Raw genomic sequence first — 15,278 nt, 5'->3', positions numbered from 1 at the left:
TGAAACCAGGGCAGTTGGGGGCTCCCCACCACTGGGCTTCCCCGTCCCCGACACAGCCCGGGGGCAGAGACCCTGAGAGGCAGGTCGGGACCTGGGACTTGGCCTGGACGCCTCACCTACTGCACAGAACTCTCTTTGTCACACTGTCTCCCCGAGTCTTGGTCCAGGAGCTGTTATTCTCCAACATTTTGTTCTCAGGATATCTATACAGTCTTACAAATTAGTGAGAATCCCAGGGATAATTGTGTGTCTGTGGGTTATATCTATCCATATTTACCATAGTAGGAACAAAACAGAATTAAATATTTATTAATTCATTTACCATCATATGAAAACAGCAATATGTTTTTTATGAAAAATAATTTTTCCAAATAAACAAGGCAGTGAAAAGAGTGGATTTTGCTTTATTTTACATTCTTGCAAGTCACTTTCTTGTCTGTCTCATTAGAAGACCACCAGATGTTCAGATTTGCTTCTGCATCTATTGTGTTGTTTTGGCTGAAGTATATGAAGAAAATTTACGTCTTTGACCAAATATAGGAGAATAGTATGTTTCATATCGTTTTCAGATAATTATGGGTATTCGTCTTTGATCTATATTAAAACTACACAAGTTGTACTTTCTCTGAGGTTATTTGAAACTGGAACCTGAACCAGTATCATTGACTGTCTCCTTCTGTGTTACATTCAATCCATAGGCCCATCTACACATGGAATGGATCTTGTACTAATGCATAATTGTTTTTAAGTAATGTGTTGTGTGTTGTTTCACTAAGTAATATAGGTGTTCTGGCGTTGATTAGACTGGAATTGAAGTATCACAAAGTCATTTGTTTTGGGGTGCCTGCCTGGCTCAGTTCATTAAGCATCCAGCTTCGGCTCACGTCATGATCCCGTGGTTCATGAGTTCTAGCCCCTCATCAGCTGTGCTAACAGCTCGGAGCCTGGAGCCTGCTGAGGATTCTGTCTCCCTTTCTCTCTGCCCCACCCCCGCTTGCACTCTGTCTTTCTCTTCCTCTCAAAAATGAATAAACATTAAAAAAAATTTAAAGAAAGTCGTTTGTTTTAATATTACCACAAATCCCAACTGAAAAGGTGGTCAGTACCGAGAAGCTGTCAAGATCTTGGGTGGATCACAGGTTAAATGGGATGGGCTACATTGGGTGATGGGTACTAAGCAGGGACTTGTGATGAGCGCTGAGTGTTGTATGTAAGTGATGAATCACTCTTGAAACTAATAATACACAGTATGTTAACTAACTGGAATTTAAATAAAAACTTGAGGGGAAAAAAAGGGTAAAAAAGCAGCGATAGCTCACATTAACCAGCATAGGGAGATGTTTAATATTTTGTGGGTTGTACAGTGCCTTGTTTTTGTCTGTAATTAGACAAAGTAATGTCATGGTTTCACAGTGTCCTTGTATGTTGATGTTCTGTGAGATGACTGGCTCATGTTCCACAGGAGTATAATATGGCCCAGTGGTGTCATTGTCAGACCAGTTCCCAATGTGGGGGCTGCTGTTTCTTCTGTCTTCAATTCTGTGTTTTAAAATAGATACAACCAATTAATAATAATTAAAGAATTTGTGTTTTGGGAGCCTGGGTGGCTCAGTCGGTTAACGGTCAGACTCCTGATCTCATGGTTTGTGAGATGGAGCCCTGTGTCAGGCTCTGTGCTGACAGTGTAGAGCCTGCTTAGGATTCTCTCTCTTGATCTCTCTGTCTCTGTCTCTACCCATCCCCTGCTCATACTCACTGTCTCTGTGTCTCAATATAAGTAAAAATAACTTTTTAAAAATCTGGAAGGACTTCTAAATTCTTAAATATCCTTACACATTGGCCCTATTAGTGTTCTTAAGTGTTTATTTCTTCTTGTATCACTCCCTGAGGAGAAGCATTCTCTCAGCTTACCGACTGTGTAACTTATTCACACTAAAACTACTCCCAGATTTAGGGTAGGTCTTAGCTTTAATGTTTCATAGCAGGAATATTGTTTGTTCCAGACCCTAGTTCAAGTATTTAGCCCTTTTTCATGGAGTACCTCATTCCTGTCTCCTAACATGTTTACCAAATTTGGTTACTGTTCTCTATCTTCAGAGGCCAATCTTCTCAGGAAAATCAGCACCAGAGGAGAAAAAGGAAGAGTAAGTTATACTGAGAGCAAAAAAAGAATCATGTAGCAGGGAATAAGAGGGACTTAGTGGTTTCATGTGGAGGGTGTACTTCCGGAAATCTCCCACTCTGGCACATTGTCCCTCTCCCCTCCACACACACCCATGGGCCCACATCCCCCTACTCTCCACACACAGGTGAGATCTTTGTGAAATCTGTGCAGTGTCACATGACCCTGGCCCAGCTCCTGGTGGAGCAGAACTTGCCAGCCATTGCCATCCTCCGAGAGATGTCCCAGGAGGAGAGGTGAGTCAGAGCTGCAAAGATGTTTTGTGTCCTTGGGAGAAAATGAGACCACAGGGAGAATGGAATATGAACATTTTTCTAATTGCCTTTCTGACAAAGGCTTTCTTGCTGTCAGTAGTTTAAAGATCTTTGATAACAAAATCTTGTGGCTGCCAACCTATGTGGCCGAGGCATGGACAGTAGCAGATGAACACTGCCATCAACTACCACCTGCCTGAGGATTCCCACCCCTTCCTGCATCGGGTAAACTGCACACTCACACGGGCATCCCAGTGTCCCCTCCCACCCCCTGATTTCCTATGTCTTCATACATTACATCCTCATCCCTCCTTTTGGCTGCCTTCCCACTTTGGGGTCTGCAAGTGCTACCCTCTGTCTCCTTCCAGGAGGCCTGAGCAGGCCAGTTCCCCCAAGGGCTCGGCCATCACATTTGTGTCAGGTGAAAACAAGCCAAGATCCTCAGTGAAGAGCAGGGTCACACTGAGGTCAGTAGTAGTGAGCTGCCTGATGAGATGGACGTTTCCTCCTCCAGTGAGTATTGATCCCATGAAACTGGTTCCTCCAGCTCTTCAGAGTCTCCTTCTTCCTTAGAGACTTTGTCTTGAACCATGTAGTGCAGGCAATGGTGCCTGATGCCTAATGGGTGCCTGACAAGTTTATGCCCCCAGATCTTGATGCCTTGTTGGGATGTTGTGTTTATTTCCATGTGGGATCTCTTTCCGCTCTCATCCAATTAATTGTCTTTCTTGCACCCCAGCCTCTTCTCTGACCCCACACTCCACACAAAACCCTGCACGTATAGGGGTCTGTGTTTTTGCCAGTCTCACTTAGCCTTTCCATGCCTTATTGTAACTGTATGTTTTATCTGCAGTTGCACGCATGAGAGAGGATGCACCCATTCTCAGAGTCTGATGCACATCTCCCATCCATGAACCAGGAAATCATAGATGACCTAAGCTGAAATCAAAAGTTGGATGCCCAACTGACTGACTCACCCAGGTACCCTTACAGTTTATTCTTCCTAATTAATTTCTTTTAAAAAATATTTTAAATTTGAGTATAGCTGACACACAAGATTACTTGTTTTTTAAGTTTATTTATTTTTGAAAGAAATAGAGCATGAGCAGGGCAGGGCAGAAAGAGAGAGGGAGACACAGAATCTGAAGCAGGCTCCAGGCTCCAAGCTGTCTGCACAGAGCCCAACACAAGGCTTGAACTCACAAACCACGAGATCAGGACCTGACCCAAAGTCGGATGCTTAACTGACTGAGCCACCCAGGTACCACAAGATTACTTTTATTTCGTGTGTACAACATAGTGACTCAACTTCTGTATACGTTTTTTTATTGAGAAAGAGACTGCAAGAGCTGAGAAGAGAGGCAAAGACAGAAAGAGAGAGAGAGAGAGAGAGAGAGAGAGAGAGAGAAAATCTCGAGCAGGCTCAATCCCTCAGTCCCTGCAGGGATGGATCCCATGACCATGGGATCATGACCTGAGAACCTACTAATCCACCTAGGGGGCTTCACCTTGTATCTACACCATCCTGTGCTCACCACAGTGTAGCTTCCATGTGTCACCACACAATGATGTTACCAGTCTCACTGACAATATTCCCTGTCCTGTGCCTTTTATTCCTATGACCTGTTCCTTCCATAACTGGAGCTTATGTCTCCCACTCCCCTTACCCTGGTGCCCATCCTCCCAACCCCCTTCCCTCTGGCAAAAATCAGTTTGTTCTCTGTATTTATGTGTCTTATTCTGCTGTTTGTTTCTTTATTCATTTTTTGTTGTTGTTGTTGTTTTAGACTCCACATATGAGTGAACTCATATGGTACTTGTCTTTCTCAGTCTGATTTATTTCCCTTAGCAGACATTCTACCCTAATGTCCATCCATGTTGTCACAAGTGGCAGCACATATTTATATGAATGTGTATATACCACACATCTTCCTTAGCCATTTGTCTCTGGGAGCATACAAGTTGGTTAGTGTGGCTTTTGGAAAAACTTCACTCACTGAACATCATCTGGGATGAGGGCATCTTCTGGTGTCCAGGTCCCTGTCCAGGTGCTGGAGCTGAAGGAGACCCTAAGGAGGGCCTGGCTGAGCAGGAGAAAGACAGCTGGGTCTTCTCTCCTTAGTCCTGTGGCCTCACATGGGGTGGAAGGAAAGGGGACATCCCCCACTGCTCTGCTCTCAGGTGGATTCTGACTGAGAAGCCTGAGTGGGGTCTGGACTGTAAGCCAGGTGGAGATGTCTAAGCAGAAGACTTGGCATCAGTGGGGAGAGGATGAGGTTTCTGAGCATCCCTGGACTCCACAGCGGTCAGGCTCAGGGGTGAGACAGGATTGCAGGAGAGGAGAGCTCTGGAGCTCGTGCCATTGCTGAGGTGTCTGTGTCCCTGTGCGCCTCGTCCTCCAGCCCCGTGATGGTGATACAGGGAAAACTGAAAAGTAGAAAAACTTCCTTGGACTCCTATTTCTATGTGGTCCAAAATTCAGTGAAACTAAAATCATTTCTGATTTGGAAATAGCTTCTCAATATCTACATAATGCTCCGTAGCGTGGACGTGCACACTCATATTTTGTGAGTTAAAGCCCCACATCAGGCTCTGGGCTGACAACAGTGAGTCTGCTTGGGATTCTGTCTCTCTCCCTCCCTTTCCCTGTCTCTCCCCCCGCCCCCCGCCCCTGCTTGTGTACTCTCTCTGTCTCTCAATATAAATAAATAAACTAAAAAAAAAAAAAAGAATTGGTGTTTTCATTTTCTTTGGGTAAATACCCAAGACTGCAATTAGTGGATTATATGACGAATCACTATGTTATAAACCTGAAAGGAATGGAATAGTGTGTGTAAACTGCAATAAAATAATAAGAAAATAAAAAAGAAAAAGACAATTGGAAATATTAGAGAACAGTATGCAAAGGAAGACAAAAATGTCACACACATATATTGGCAATAAATACACATAAACAAAATGAGACGTGGAATAAAAAATGTGAATAAACATTCTGAAAAATATCTCCACAATTTAAATGTGCTTGTACTGTGACATAGACTTTCTCTTTTAGGAATTTATCCTTTTCTAAAAAATATATTTATTTATTTATTTTGATAAAAAGTGAGAAAGAGTGCATGCAGGAGTGGGGAGAGGGGCAGAGAGAGAGGAGTGAGAGAATCCCAAGCAGTCTGATGCCAAGCTGGATCTCAGGAACCTGGAGATCATGACCTGAACTGAAATCAATGGTCTGATGCTTAACTGACTGATCCACCCAGGTGCATTTCCTTTAGGAGTTTATCCTAAGGAGATAATCACGTATGTTCTCAAAAATATATTTGCAAGGGTGCACCTGGGTGGCTCAGTTGGTTAAGTGTCCAACTTCGGCTTAGGTCATGATCTCAAGATTCTTGATTTCGTGCCCTGCATCAGGCTCTGTGCTGTTAGCTTGGAGACTGGAGCCTGCTTAGGATTCTGTGTCTCTTTCTCTCTCTGCTCCTCCCCCACTCACTATCTCTCAAAAATAAATAAACATTAAAAACTTCAAAACTATATTTTCAGGGATGCTTCTTGAATTGTGGCTTATAAAAACAAAGAATGGAACTATATCTAAGTGCTATAATCAATATGATAACGGTAAGTATAAGTAGTGGAATACTTCTCAGGCATTATCCCCATGTGATGTACACAGAGGGTCAAAGTTAATCATCAAAGCAAACCCATGAGCACCCTCTAAGGGATCCCTTTGTACACACAGGGAGAGGGAGACTCAGGGAGGATAAGAAGGTAGTGGAACCAGGGTTCCATCCAGAACGTTTGCACTCAGAGGCTTTGTTGACTTGTCTTTCTTTGGTTCTCTGTCCATCGGGAGGTGGGTATGAGTGTGCACTCCATGAAAGTGAACTGTTGCAATGTTCTGGAGTGTTCTGCAATGGGATGCTGCTAAGTTCAGAGACTAAGAGGACATTAAGAGGCAGTGTGACTTACCTGCACAAATCAAACTAAAGCCCATCATCCCATGTACATCTCCAGGCCTCCAGTGACTCAGGGTCAGCTGACTCCAGATGTAAAATAAAGAACAAGCGTGAGCCCCTGGTGACACGATGCTGGCACTGTCCTGTGGGAGGTGGCATTACCAGAAATGACAAGAAAATGTAAGTCACTCCTGAGGTGAATGTGTGCGGAGAGAGGTCAGGATATCCCGAGGACAGTTGACAGGAGACCTAACAGGTCCCCAGTCACTAGAATCAATCATGTCTACAGAGTGTAAGAGGCATATGGCATATGGAACCGAATCTGAACCACACACACTGGTGAACAATCCTAGAACAGGAAAGAGCTCTTGGGAGTTGAAACGATGACTCTAGAAATGAATAATTTAGTCGATAAAGTGGATGATTAAAGTTGTACTTCCTCGAAGTAGTGCAGTCGGGAGGTGGAGGCAGCAGGAGAGAGGACCTGTTTGGTTCTTAAAATTTGTTTCTAAAAATTTCAAGAATATTTCTCAGAGTTGACAGGGAGCAACGCATATGTTGAAAATCCTACTCAAGTTCTTTTTTTTTTTATAATTTTTTTTAACGTTTATTTATTTTTGAGACAGAGAGAGACAAAGCATGAATGGGGGAGGGGCAGAGAGAGAGGGAGACACAGAATCTGAAACAGGCTCCAGGCTCTGAGCCATCAGCCCAGAGCCCGACGCGGGGCTCGAACTCACGGACCGCGAGATCGTGACCTGAGCTGAAGTCGGACGCTTAACCGACTGAGCCACCCAGGCGCCCCCTACCCAAGTTCTTAACTAGAGTGGATGACAAGAGACCCACACGAAGACACATCACAATGAAATGTCAGGAGGAGGGTAGAGGAGCACACACCTCGGAAACTCCAGACACAACAACACGGAACTGGCCGCTGGGAGACATGACCCACGGTCCCCAAATCCCGAGGACAACTGTGTCCAGGACAGAGTCTCTATCCCATCTCCGTGGGAATCAGGGTGAGGGCAGCCCAAAGGCACGTCAGATGTTTAGAGTGTCAGTGTCTACTTTCCGTGTTCCCTCCATGGGATACCACTAGGCAAAGGGGAAAATGATGGAGAAAACCAAAAGGGAGCACATGGGATCCAGGCAACAGGGGGCCAGAAGGAGAGAGGCAGAGGGCACCCAGGCTGAGCTGAGGGGATCCGGCTGTTGGCCCTGCCCCAGGTGTGCAGGCATCCCGTCCACACGGGCAGGACTGAGGGCTGCAGGACGGGCATCTGCACAGACATGAGGTGGAATAGTGGATGGGCTCGAATAGATTCATGAAGATTTACCTGGGGGAGCTCGGGAAGGATTTAAATGAGAACAACAGAAACTAAGCAAATGAAGGATAAGATATGTATTTACTCCGGGAAAATAATAAGATGAGTCAGGAAAGGTAAAGTAATCATAGTCTACTAAATGCTCAGTTGTGAGTAGCACTTTACGGTCATACAAATGCAAACAGTGCACATTGAGCTAATCAAAGTTATAAAATAATTATACGGGGCATATGGGAGAGTGTGAAAGAGCAAATTCAGTAAAGATGAAGCATAAACCAGAAAACCAGAGAATGGGTGCAAGAAGCAGGTTATTTAGAGGCGCAGAAGCAATAATCAGAGAATCGGCTAAAATAACTAGTGCAGGTGATCTTGGAGATTCAGGAAAGGGGGACATAGGAGATTGGGGACACCTGACTTGACCTCAAGCACTGCAGAAGTATTTGAATTTTTAAAACTCTGTGTCTATCCATTTGCTAAAGACAACATGGTGGGTGACAAACAGAGTCAGGGAAGTTCTGCACGGAGGCCATAGAGGTGGGGCTGGAGTTGGTGGAGTCATGGAAGCAAGGGTTGGATTTTTATAGGATGATTTTGTTTTGATTTATTTAATGTTGCTTCATACAAATATGACAGCATGTTCATATGAGGAATGACTGAGCCTGTAGAGAGGGGGAAATGGATGATGCAGGTGCCCAAATGGAGGGGCAGCCTGAGACAGGAGGGGCACTTCCACCATCACTTAGAAGGTGAGGACACAGGTGTCGATGTGGGGGAGGGGAGGGAGGACTGTGCTGTTCTCACCTGAGTCCTTCTTTCTGAGTGAGAAACAAAGGAATTCATCATCTCAGGAAGGGGGCAGGGAGGGGTGCAGGAGACTGAAGAGGGGGGAGGAAGTGCAAAGCAGCCCTCTCAGGAGGGGGACAGTGAGCTGACTGGGGAAATGGCATCTGGAGACAGCAGGGCTGGGGCCCCTGAGCTCTGTGCTCATTGCCTTAGAGAGAGAGAATTCCAGCACCAGGAGCATCTATAATAGACTAGAAGAAAACACAACAAAGTAGCTCAGGTGTGAGAATTACCATCCTTTTTAATTTGTCATCATTCGCTTTTCTCATTTTATAATTTTTCTACAGGGAATATACATCACATCATATATATTGTACATCATACATACACATCCTAATCAGTTTATACATGTTTCTTTACATTTTAAGAAGGAAGGAGATGGTAGGAAAGTCAGCAGCTCAGGCCACAGAGCTGGGAGGGCTGGGCCTGCCTGTCTGTGCCCTGGGCAGGGGACTCACAGAGACTTTGCTTCATTTCTCAGGACCCCCTTCTCTGGGGGTGGGGGAATGGGGGCAAGCAGTATCTTTGTCTTCCTTTTGGGGTGTGCCTCTTTATTCATTTATTACTATCTTGTCAGGTTTTTAAAAAATGTTTATTCGTTTTTGAGATACAGAGACAGAGCGTGAGTGGGGAAGGAACAGAGAGACCGAACTTGAAGCAGGCTCCAGGCTCCAAAATGTCAGCAGAGCCCAATGCAGGGCTCGAACTCAGAGACCGTGACATCAAAACCTGGGCCGAAGTCAGACGCTCAACCGACTGAGCCACCTAGGACCCTCATCTTGTCAGTGTTAATGCTTTCTAGATGATGGTTTTTGTATGTTACATGGCATTTTAAGCTATTCTCATGGGAGCATTTGTCCATACAATCTAGCCCACCTGCTTCAGAAATGGAATTTCAAAGGCGAAATAGTTCAGTGAAAAGATGATTGGTCCTAAAGTAGAAGATCAGAACGCAAGTCTTATTTAATGATCTGAGGATGATCTGTCAAGTGTTAGGGATTTTAAACTAGTTTAGTTTTTGAAAACATCACTCCAGCATGTACGAGAGAATCGAGTAGATAATCACAAACATCCAAAAATAAAGAAGTCACATGGTAACCCCTCTTCCCCCATCACCCAAGTTCTGTACCCAAAATCCATCACAGTGAGCCATTTCTCCTTTCTCCTACCCAAAATATACATCCGTGCATATGTGTCTACTGTTACATCAGTAAGAAGCTCAGGCCAGAGTCTGGGAGATGATATTTGCAAATCACATATCTGATAAAGGTGTTGCTTTAGAATAAAACTCATAAACCCATAAAACTCTTTTCTTTAATGTTTTACTTATTTTTGAGAAAGCAAGAGACAGAGTACTAGCAGGAGACAGCAGAGAGAGAGAGAGAGACACAGAACCCGAAGCAGGCTCCAGGCTCTGAGCTGTCAGCTCAGAGACTGATGGGGGGCTCGAACTCATGAACTGCAAGATCATGACCTGAGTCATAGTTGGATGCTTAACCAACTTAGCCTCCCAGATGATCCAGAATACCCATATAGCTCTCAAAAAGCAATAATAAGTAAACAAGTCATTAAAAAATGAGCAAAAGCTAGGGCACCTGGGTGGCTCAGTAGGTTGAGTGTCCAACTTTGATGCAGGTCACAATCTCATAGCTTCTGGGTTCGAGCCCCGCGTGGGGCTCTGTGCTGACTGACAGCTCAGAGCCTGGAGCCAGCTTCAGATTCTGTGTCTCCCTCTCTCTCTCTGCTCCTCCCCCACTCATGCTCTGTCTCTCTCTCTTTCTCAAAAATAAATAAATAAATAAAATTTTTAATGAGCAAACATCTGAGCAGACAGCTCACCAAGAACGTATATTCCTGGCAAATAAGCACATGAGAAGGTGCTCAACAGCAAGTGTCATTGGGGAAATGCAAAGGGAACAACAGTGATCTGCCATCACACTCCTATCACAGTGGCAGGAATCCAAACACTGATAATATCGAGTGCTGACCAGGACTTGGAGCAACAGAAAGCCTCAGTCACTAATGGCAGGAATACAAAGTAGCACAGTCACTGTGGGCGTCAGTCAGCAGTTTCTTGTAAAGCCAAACACAGACTAAGCATGGGAGCTGCTGATCCCTCTCTGAGGTGTTTACCCAACTCATTAGAAAACTCATGTCTGCACAACAACCTGCATGTACATTTGCATAGTGGGACAGCCCTTAACTGTGGGCTGCACATCGTGACTTCCTTCCAAAGACTACTTTATGGAAAGGGACAAAGCATAAAAAGGAACTTCACAGGAGGAATCTGGGAAAGATGACCTTAGCCAGGTGGTGAAGGGTAACTTCATCAGTGATGACCAAGTGATCACTGTATGCTCTTGATATGTTGTGTTGAGAATGGCCCATCCAGTTGTGGTCTCCCCAGGCCCATAGCCTCAGGCAGCCTAATTCACAATGAAGGATAGTCTACAATGTACCTGAAAGTTCTCTTCAAACATATCAAGGTCATCAAAATATGAGAGTCTGAGAAATGGTCACAGCCAGAGGAGCTCAAAGGAGACGTGATTGGGACTTAACTCAATGTAGTATCTTGGATGGGATCCTGTAAGAGAAAACAAAACCAATAAAACAAATCCCGTGTGGAGTTCAGTAGTAGGAATCATGAGTATTGTGTCATCATCTGTGGTAAATGCATCAGGTTGAAGGTGGTGTTCACAGGGCAACCGAGTGTGGGGCGAACAGGGACTCTGCGCTAACTTTGTAATTCTCTGTAAATCTCAAACTATTCTAAAATAAAACAGTTTCTTTTTTACAGTAGCCCTCTGACAAGTACTAGGTCCAGGAGGAAAAACTGTCTACTTTTCAGGTTTCCTGGGGTTGTTCAAGGGCCTGGAGAGAGGGGTTGTGGGGAGGACAGAGGGAAACTACAGACACAGGACAGGGCTCCAGAATCTCCTCTCCTCTGCTCCCTGCCCCACCCCTGCACCTGCCCCCAGGGCTGCTAAGAAGGCACCTTCATCCCTCCCACCCCCTTCCCTCCCTGCTCAGCCTGACTCAGCTCAACCCAGTCCTCTTCCCTGGCGGTGCAGAACCGGAGAGCGGCAGCACCCCCGTGTGGCCACAGGGATGATGACAGAAAACCCGAGCGCCCTTTGGGCTTCTCCCCAGGGGCCTAATGGGACCTTGACCCTGGAGTCCCTGTCAGGTGTTCCTGCCTCTGCTTCCAGAGCTATAGGATCCTCCTCCGGGGAACCAAGTCTGGATTGTCCATTCCTAAGATGTGGTCCAAGAAGGGGAGGAGGAGGAGGAGGCGGAGCTCCCCTGGGTAATGACCTGGAACCTGGGGAGACTCCAGGAGAGGTGAGCAGAGGTAGGAAATTGTGACATTAGGGGATGAAGGCCAACAAGAGTGCAGGAGGAGGAACCAGGGACCAGAGGTCAGGGGAAGGGTCATTTTAGGACCCTTGTGAGGGAGGAGGGGTTCTGTCTGGAAGAGGCACAGGGGCATCTGGGTGGGGCCATGGTGGACATCTCTGTTTTGCACCTGATGGTCATTACACAGGATTTAGCCCTGTAATTGGTCAGGAAACTGTACTTAGGTTTAGGCATTTTTCCATACTTACAATAGGAATAGTTCAAACATCCCGGAATGAAGGGGAAAGAAGAGAGGGGAGGTGGTTAAGGGGCTCCCTTTCTTCCAGAGCACGACCCTCTTTTGCTGGGGAGGCAGAGAGAGGCAAGGAACTGAGAGGAGGGGCAGCAAGGTGTGTGCACCCTGAAGGGACCTGGTTCTAATTCTGGAGTTTCCGGATCCCACTCCCTGGGCTAAGATTTCACAGCCACCTGCCGTCCACCCCTGTATCACCTGGAGACATTCTCTCTTTGTGAACACGGGGAGCCACTTCTCCAGGAGAAGCAGCCCGAGGGCCTCCAACAGGGAGGTGCCCAGCAGCTGGGGCCATGGAGGCTGCGTTCCTGGAGCTCAGAGACAGGACGTGGGGTGGAGGCTGGACGCCGCAGGGGCTACAAGGACATGAGCCATGAGTCAGGCCCAGGCTTCTACCTACCATTTCCCCCAGAACCCAAATGTGTCCCCTTCCCACTCCCCAGGCCTGCAGGACCCATGCATCTCAACACCATGCCCAAGATAGACATGGGGAGGAAGCTCCTGTGTGTGTGTGTGGGCGGGGGGAGTCAGACCCCCCATAGTTGGAACTTGGAGGGTGGCCCCTACCCCACCTGGAGAGAGCAGGACCCTGGCACCCTGCCTCTTCTACCCCTTGGTGCACCCTCGAAACAGGGACCTGCTGTCTGGGTCTCTCAGACCTGGCTTCCTGTCCCTGCAAACTGTGAAATCACAACCTCTGTTTCTGTTGCATCTACAGACCTCATATTGTCATTTCTGTACACTGTCACTCGGGTATAGACAATTCTGACCTCCCTATGATTGCTTCTCTAAGCCACGACATTTCAGGGGTTTGATGTGTGTTCTAATTTCCAATTATTTGTGGATTTTCCAGAGATCCTCATGTTACAGATTTCTAATTTAATGTCACTGTGGTTACAGAGTGTACTCTATAATTTCCCTGCCTTCACATTTATTTAGGGCCAGACCGTGGTCTATTTTGGCTCATGGAGTGGCCAAGTCTTTACCTGTTCTATTAACGAGAGAAGAGTATTGATCTCTAAATACAATAGTTAATTTGTCTATTTATTTATCCTTCTTCCACTTTATGTGTCACCTGTTTTAGAGCTCTGTACTGAGGGTCTTCTCCATTCATTACTTTGTCTTGCTGTGATGCTGACCTATTATTCTTATAGAACGTCCTTCTCCGTCTCTAGCGATGCTCCCTATGTGACAACATATTTTGCTTCAGGTTAATGCAACACTTCAGACTTCTTATGCTTTTTATTCCCATAAGATATTCATTCCTTCACCATTTAAGTTTTAACTTATTTTTGGTTTTGTAGTTCAAGTGTTTCTATTCTACATAGTGTATAGTCCATCTTGATATTTATGCAGTCCAATAATGTCAACTTTTTGAGTAGAATTTTAGTTGGTTTATATTTAATATGATTCCTGACATGGTAGGATTTGGGTCTATCATTTTGCTCTTTGTGTCTGAAGTGTCTCATGTCTTTTCCATTCTTGTACCTCCTTTCTACCTTCCTTTGTTTCAAGCAAATAGTTTTTGTTTATGATTTGATTATTCTAATGGCTCTCTAGTTGTATTTATTTCTATTAATTTTTATTGAAGTTTTAGGAATTGAAACCTGCATTTTTAACTTTTCACAATCTACTTAAGGTAACATTGAACTCCATCCAGTAAATACAGGAATGGAGTTTCATTTAGGCCCCTCTGTGCTAGTATTGTTACATGTGTCACCAGCATACATTGTAAGCCAGATAATATCATGTACCACTTAGTGTTTGGCACAGTCATACATCTTTTAAGGAAGTTAAGAAGATGGGAATGCAAGCTGCTGCAGCCACACTGGAAAACAGTATGGAGGTTCCTCAAAAAACTAAAAATAGAACTATCCTGTGACCCAGGAATTGCACTACTAGGCATTTATCCACAGGATACAGGTGTGCTGTTTTGAAGGGAGACATGCACCCCCATGTTTATAGCAGCACTATCAACAATAGCCAAAGTATGGAAAGAGCCCAACTGTCCAGCGATAGATGAATGGATAAAGAAGAGGTGGTATATATATATACAATGGAGTATTACTCGGCAATCAAAAAGAATGAAATCTTGCCATTTGCAACTACGTGGATGGAACTAGAGGGTATTATGCTAAGTGAAATTAGTCAGAGAAAGACAAAAATCATATGACTTCACTCATATGAGGATTTTAAGAGACAAAACAGATGAACAGAAGGGAAGGGAAACAAAAATAATATAAAAACAGGGAGGGGGACAAAACAGAAGAGACTCATAAATATGGAGAACAAACTGAGGGTTACTGGAGGGGTTGTGGGGGGGTGGGCTAAATGAGTAAGGGGCACTAAGGAATCTACTCTTGAAATCATTGTTGTACTATATGCTAACTAATTTGGATGTAAGTTTTAAAAAATTAAAATTAAAATTAAAAAAAATAACAGTAAACCAAATACGGTAAGCATTAGGTTTCACTAAACACTTTTTTTTTAAGTTATAATTATTTTCTGAAAACATTCAGTGTCATGAAAGACAGGTGAGGAAAAATACTGTGCTAAATTTCTCTCTGAGTAAATTTCTGTCTGCCACTGTTACGTTATCCATTATCTTAAAAATCAGGTTCTCTGTGATTTAATTATTACAAACTCTTTTCTGTTGTTATGAAGTAATATTCATACATTATTAAAGAAAAATTTCCGAGCTCAAAAAAAAGAAAAAAAGAAGTTAAGAAGAAAATGTATGAGTATAGACTATCACCATTTTTGTTGTTAATTACTCCATTCTGTTTATGAGTTAACATCTAGTGTCATCTCTTTTTGGCCTGCAGGACTTAAAAGTAGTTCATGGCAGAGAGCTCGCAACGAATTCTCCTAGCTTATATTTATATATAATACATTTATCTAAAATTTTTCCCATCATTTATATTTACCTAGTTTATATTTATCTCTTCTGTGCCACTTCCTCCCTACTTTTGTTTTATTTCTTAAGGTTTTTCAGATGAGATAAAATTCCCCAGGTGTGAATGCACAGTTAGAGGAATGTCACCAATGGTTTAGACCCATGGAACTAGTAAG

This window comes from Felis catus, chromosome B2 (genome assembly GCF_018350175.1).
Source record: "Felis catus isolate Fca126 chromosome B2, F.catus_Fca126_mat1.0, whole genome shotgun sequence".
NCBI classification, from domain to species: domain Eukaryota; kingdom Metazoa; phylum Chordata; class Mammalia; order Carnivora; family Felidae; genus Felis; species Felis catus.
Note: the sequence above shows the minus strand (reverse complement) of the source record.